Below are 7,685 nucleotides of genomic sequence, written 5' to 3'. Positions count from 1 at the left end.
CCAGATGAGGACATCGACTTCATAGAAGAAGTCGAAAGACAAAGAGGAAGACCCGAAAACCCGAACGAAATCATCCCTCCTACATCACCGGAGGAGTTAAACGAGCTAATTAAAAATAGCTCGCCGAAAAAAGCATCTGGTCCCGATCAAATAACGAACAGGGCTCTAAAATACTTACCAGCGAGAGCCATAGTATATCTAACAAATATTATCAACGCGATGCTAAGATTCAAGAAATTCCCAAACAGATGGAAAGAGGCTCATGTCATAATGTTACCAAAGCCCGAAAAAAACAGCACATTCCCGCAAAACTACAGGCCAATAAGCTTACTATCTGCAATCAGCAAGATTGTAGAGAGAATAATACTTATCAGACTCCAAGCTGAAACAGACAGATTAGATATAATAGCCGAAGCCCAATTCGGTTTTAGATCAGAACACTCCAGTGAGCTACAAGTACTCAGATTAACAGAGTACATAGCAGCTGAATTTAATGACAAACAATTCACAGGAGCTGTCTTCCTAGATATAAGCAAAGCTTTCAACAGAGTCTGGCATAAAGGACTGATCTACAAAATGAGACGATACGGTTACAGCGGAGCAATGACAAGACTAATCTCTTCGTACCTAAGCAATCGTAGTTTCAGAGTCCGGATAGGACAAGTCCTATCCGAACTCGGGAACCCGGAGGCTGGAGTGCCACAGGGAGCGGTACTGTCACCTCTACTGTACACGATATACACAGCAGACATACCTAGAACACCAGGTACACTACTAAGCCTCTATGCCGACGACACAGCGATAGCCGCTAAACACAGAAATGTAGACATAGCGGTAAACGACTTACAAACAGCGCTAGACGACATAGAAGAATTTAGTTTAAAATGAAAAATCGCTATAAACTCCGAAAAGACACAGGCTGTACTTTTCAAAAAGAGGCACCAACAACCAGAAGAACAGGTAACTGTGCAAGACAATCCCATCGAGTGGAAAAGTGAAGCAAAATACCTCGAAGTAATCATGGATAAGGGCTTAACGTTTAGCAAACATGTAGAAGCTACAGTACAAAAAGCCAACATGGCAAGAGCATTAATAGGAGGCCTAGCAGGAAGAAAAAGCAAACTTAGATTGAAAACAAAAATAAGATTAATAAATAGTATAATTCTTCCTATACTAACATATGCATCTCTCGCATGGGGACACATATGCAATACATCAAAAAAGAAAATACAAGCGGCACATAACAACAACCTAAGAGAAGCAGTCAACGTACCGAGATACGTAGCAGAACGATTCCTCTTTAGAGAACTACAACAAATCAGAGTGACCGACACAATGAAAGAAAAAGCTAGGATAAAGTTCGCGGAGATAGAGAACCACCCCAGCCACATATTGCGAGAGATATTGAGGTACGACGCTTTCTACAGATGGAAGCACAAAAGACCCAAACAACAAATAGTAGAATAAAATCATAATACTAGAGAGAAAATCAACAATCACACCAGAGAGAAAACAAAACACCAGAGAGAAAACACTTCAAAAAACAACAACAACGCACAATGAAGATAGTTCGTAGCTCATAACCTTGTGGACAATCGCAACGTACAGCGTGGACCCAGTAAATTTTATGTAGATAATTTATTATATTAATATGCACTAATTCTGATTTTATGTTCCAGGCATCCTACAAAAAAAATCCAAAAACAACAAAAAACGGCTTCGGCCACCTAAAAAATCAAAAAACTACTAACAAAAACCGCCACAAAAAAATATTAACAAAAACCACTAAAAACTCGGGCATGTAGGGCCCAACCCCTTGAGCACCAAGTCGCCGAACTGAGCCTAGCTCAGAGCGGAGACTTGAGGCCCAAGTAAGCAATTTTAGTTCGCGGATAAGCCACATTAAGATAACAGGAATATAGCGACAATGCGCTGTCCTGAGTTTTGAATTCGGTTAGGAAACCATGTTGGGGTTCTATTACCCAGGATCTCCACATGAAGAGCATTTGGCTGATAGTTGTGCCCCTATCGCGCATCAGAGTGCTATAGGGGGGAAAGGGATGGTCTGGAGCATTGGAGCGCGATGGAGTGACTCCTGTTTTTACTCGAGTTAATACACCTCGCTCCAATGAATTGTTTCACCCGAACGTAATTCTTAGGGGTGAACATTTCTCACAGGCTGGGTTTAATTAAATTGCTTGCTTGCTTGCAGGTTGGCCAAAACAAATAAATAATGTACATAAAGATTTAAAAGAATTCTTTAAGAGAACAGATGAAATAACCTTGTTTGATAGTTTGCTGATGAGGAATAGTCAAATTATAATTCCTCATGCAATGAGGAAAGAAATATTAAAAATAATTCACTATGGCTATCAAGGAATAAATAAATGTAAAATGTTAGCAAGACAATCATTATATTTTCCTTCCATGAAAATTGAAATTGAGAATGAAATTAAAGGTTGCCCAATTTGCCCACAATTTGAAAATGCAAAAGAGAACCTTTAACTCCACACAATATCCCAAAACTTTCCTGGGAGGAAGTTGGCTCTGATCTATTTTACAGAGGTCAAAAAAGTTATTTAATGGTGGTAGATTATTATAGTAAATATCCAGAAATTTGTCTGTTGAATGATACAACCAGTTCAACTATACTTACACATTTAAAATCGATATTTGTTCGTCATGGAATACCAAAAATCTTTTACTCCGATGGTGGACCACAATATATAGCCAATAAATTTGTTAAATTTTGCCAAGAATGAGAATTTAAATGCATAAAGTCAAGCTTAGAAAATCATAGATCTAATGGTCTAAGTGAAAGATATATTCAAACCTACAAAAAAGCGTTATGAAAATCTCATAAAGATGGTATAGATACTTATTTAACATTGCTACAACTTAAAAATGCACCAATTGATTCAAATTTACCATCACCATCTTAACTTTTAATGTAATAATAATAGTCTCCCGTTTTATACCGCTTCGCGGCTTTGGGAGTATAGCAGGGTAGTCTGCTATATCTAGGGCCTACGGTATACAAGGAAGGTAACATGGCCAGTGCTACGCTTCAACCGCCTATTATTACCCCTGGTTTTACCCAAGGTACTCATTTTATTCAGGCTGAGTCGACCTGGGGCCTATAGACACTTTTTTAAAAATGTCTAGTTGTTCTTGCCGGCGGTAGGATTCGAACTCCGGACCACCGGCGTGCGAGGCAAGAATCCTACCGCTTGCGCTACGCAGGCCCTGACTTTTAATGTCAAGAGTAATTAAAACTCAGATTTTTACTACTGACGAAATTCTAAAACCAAAATTATGTAGTGCTAAAATAGTGATCAGTAATTTTCAGAAAAGACAGAACATTCAAAAAGCTTTTTATGATAGAGGTATAATAAACTTAAAACCGCTTAAAAATAATAAAAAAGTTTATGTTAAAGATAAAAGAGAATTGAGACAAGGTCTTATCACACATAAATTAAGAGATAAAACCTACTCGATTAAATTAAGAGATTCTGATTCTGAGATTTTGTCGGAAATTGCAAGAAATAGACAATTTTTAGTGCGCATTCCTGCAACGTCTGATGATGAACATACAGATAACTAATCTGAAACTAGTGAGTCACAAAATCTTGAAAGTGTCTCTGATAATCATTCTGATCATCACTCTCCAATAAACTTACCTCCACAAACCTCTTCAGGTCGAATTGTTAAAAAACCTGATAGATTAGATTTATAAGTAATTTTATTATATAATAAAGGGGGTAAAGGAAGTATGAAACAATTGAGGAAATTCATAAATGTTTATTTAAAGATTTGTTAAAGCAATTTATTTTTATTTGGTCATTATAAAAAGAGGGGGATGTGATGTATGTAAATAAGTAAATATTCGGAACGCACAGGTTGGTAACATTGTAAGAGGGACGTGACCGACAGGTGCAAGGAAGATGAAATAAAAACGATTCTGAACCTAGACACGATAGATACAAGTTATTTCTTTATAACCTAGCCTCCACTCTCCAGAGTTAACCTATCCTATAAGCCCGACCACGTGTCATCACAAATTCGTTCGGAGTATTGATTTAACAGATGTCCCTGAAATAAAGGGCAATTTACACGCTGTAAATAATTCGAAACCTACTCTATATACATAACGAACATTCGAAACCTATATTCGAACTCATATATGCACTAACATATTTGTAGTACTCTTAATAATTAGATTTACTATTTTAAATACATTACAATAGTTCTAATTGATAATGTAATTTGTATATACTTAACATCCATAAAATCTTTATCTTAAAGTGTAAAGTTCAATATAACTTGTTAATTTTTAAAAATACCAGATGAATATCTAGCATCAGGTGACATTGTTATTTTACCTTTTTTTTTATCGCAAATTAATAAAAATATTGTAATTCAAATAGATACAAATTATCTTACTACATAATTTTTATATCTACATATTTAAAAAGGAAATGTATTTCATACGATTGTATTAATTGACTACAGAATTTTTCCGAAATATATTTTATTATATTGTCATAAATTTTATCATATTTTTTTATTCTAGAGTGTGGAAACGTTTTATGGAATATAATTATTTTTGCTGTTATTCTAGAATATTATAATAGACGCAGTAACAAGTGAACGCAACTGCATAGTTTCTTAAACATAATAGACCACGGAAGTAACGATTTTCGCAAGACACTCTTTGATACAGGTATCTAACAAAAACTTTTGATAAATTTGGTGATAACAATATTTGTAAAAAACAAAATATCTAACAAAAATTTCGCCTGAGAATGGGGACAATATCACAAATATTTAGCTATAAAAATTTCAGGAAGATGACTTTTTTCTTTATAGTAAAATGCTGAGGTGAGCGTCATGCAACTAGCGCCACGAGAAGGCGTCGTCACGGGTACCGTCACAAAATAGCAGTTCTTCACATCGATTCACTACTCTAGATTAATTCGTTTCTAGTCATCATATATTTACTCTAAGCAGATTTTAATTAAAAATTGCATGAAAAATAACTAAAAAATACAGGCATTAAATGAGAAGTAAAAAATTAAAAGAATATCTCTAAATTTTGAAAAGAACAAATGATATTTTTTATATTTTATTATTAGTTTAATATTTCGTCTAGATTTGACAGGTCTGTCAAAAATAAACAAAGTATGCTTTGTTAACACGTTAGCAGGTGGCGTTAGAAGCAAATTTAATAATAATATAAATTGTTTAAAGTATAAATGATAAATAAATAACAAAATTACTTTAATCAATTTTAAAAACAATATTTAAATTTTAAAAATGTAGAAAACATAGTATGAAGCTTCGCGCTAGTCTACAGTATAGTCTACTGTATCATTTTTTTTATTGAAAATGTTGTATGTATGTACAGCGTTAACAGGCCTTTTAGGCCCATTGCTGGATGGATAATTTCCATCGTTTTCTATTCTCAGCTAACAGCTTCCAATCTCTGATTCCCATCTCTCTGACATCTTCCATCACTGCATCTCTCCATTTCTTTCTTGGTCTTCCTCTCTTTTTTTTTGCCCTCAGGTACTCTCCAAGCAATATTCTTGACTAGTCTATTACCTTGCATTCTTTCTAGATGGCCGAGCCATTCTAGTCTACGTTTTTTCACCACATTTGTTATTGTAGGGTTAGCATACAACTGATACACTTCTGCATTAGTTCGTCTTCTCCATTCTCCCTCTACTACTTTTCCACCAAATATTCTGCGAAGTATCTTTCTTTCCCATGCTTCCAATGTGTTCTGTACGGTTTTGTTCATAGTCCATGTCTCGGCAGCGTATAGCATTGTGGGTCTAATTATAGTTTTGTATACTCTTATTTTTGTATTACGAGATATATCTTTGGCCTTAATTATTTTGCTTATGGCGCCAGCACACCTGTTGCTCTTGGTCAGTCTCAGGTTGATTTCAGTTTCTTCTTTACATGTCTGATCAATAAGAGTACCTAAGTACATATATTCATCCACCTTCTCGAATTCTACAACTGATCCATTCTCCACCTCCAATTTAAAGGATCCCCTGGTGCTTATTCCTTTTTTGCTCGAGATCTCCATGTACTTCGATTTATTAATATTAACTTTCAGTCCCATTTTAGAGCTTTCCCGAATCAGTCTTTTTGTTATATTTGATAGTTCTTTTCCCTTTCTTGCAATGAGAACCACATCATCAGCGTATGCTAAGCATTGGTGCTCCTTGTATAAAATAGTACCGGACCTATTTATCCCACTAATCCTTACAATTTTTTCTAGAACTATATTGAACAGCAATGTAGACAACGGGTCTCCTTGGCAAACACCTTTTTTCACTTCGAATTCTTCTGAGACTGTACCGTTGCATCTCACAGCACAAATGGTTTGTCTAATTGTCATTTTTACCAATCTTATTATTTTTTCTGGCACTTGGAATTCTTTTATTGTTTCTATTAACTTGTTTCTGTTTATTGTATCGTAGGCAGCTTTGTAATCAATGAAAAGTACTTGTGCTGAAATGTTGTATTCATAGCAATTGGTCAGGATTTGTTTTAGCATAAAAATTTGATCGGTCGTTGATCTTCCTTTCCGAAATCCTCCCTGATATTCTCCTAGATTCTTCTCTATATATATTTCTAATCGTTTTTTAATTAGTATGGCGAGTACTTTATACATTACTTCTAATAAGGATATTCCTCTATAGTTTGTGCATTCAGTTCTATCTCCCTTTTTGTGTATAGGAATTATAATCGACTTATTCCATTCTTGAGGCATTTCTTCGGCATCCCATACTTCTAGTATTAGCTCACCAAGTTTGTTTATTAAGACCTCTCCTCCATATTTTATGTTCTCTCCCACAAGGCCGCTCTCCCCGGGACTTTTTTGGTTTTTCATATCTTTTATTATTTCTTCAATTTCTTCTCTTGTGGGCTTTGGTCCACATGGTCCAAATATAAATTAATTTAAAATGCCACAAGAAAATAGCTTCAGAACAATATAGAGTTTACATTTGTACATGGGGTACATTGTTGCACAGATTATACAATTTAACTAGTTAATATGTGAATTGTTTATTTAACCTGTTAATTTGTTTAAGCAATTTAAAATAAATATTTTGCAAAATTTTACTTTTCCCTTATTATTATTAGTAGAAATGGGTAAGAAATAATAGGTAATATAAATATGTATGTATTATAGTTATAAATAATATATTTTAAAAATAAATTTTTACAAAAAAACTAATTTTTTATTTGAAAATCAGATCTATACGTGTTAATTTCTCTTGAATTGGGGGGCGCCAAACCATAACGTTGTAAGTGTCCAAAATAAAAGTTTTCAGTGGAGACAAAAAACTGTTTTAGTTGAAAAATAATGAACGAAATAATTATTAATATTTTTATTATCAAACTCTGGTTCAATTAACACTATTGACAAACAAATTTGAAGTCTAGTGAAATAAAATAGTGAAATTTATGCTTTATTTATTTAAAAACACTAAGAGAAAAAAACGTTGTAAGTGTGTATTTACTTGCATTGAAAAGTCAAAAGAAGAAGATCAAAATAACAATAATTATAGTGAAAATAAAGCTATTCAAATATTCATTCAAAGAAGTAAAAGTTTTTGAGTCGAATACGCTACCAATAGAAAATGAAGAGGAAGCAATTGTTGGAG

This window comes from Diabrotica undecimpunctata, chromosome 5, assembly GCF_040954645.1.
Source record: "Diabrotica undecimpunctata isolate CICGRU chromosome 5, icDiaUnde3, whole genome shotgun sequence".
NCBI lineage: Eukaryota > Metazoa > Arthropoda > Insecta > Coleoptera > Chrysomelidae > Diabrotica > Diabrotica undecimpunctata.
This window is presented reverse-complemented; position numbering follows the sequence as displayed.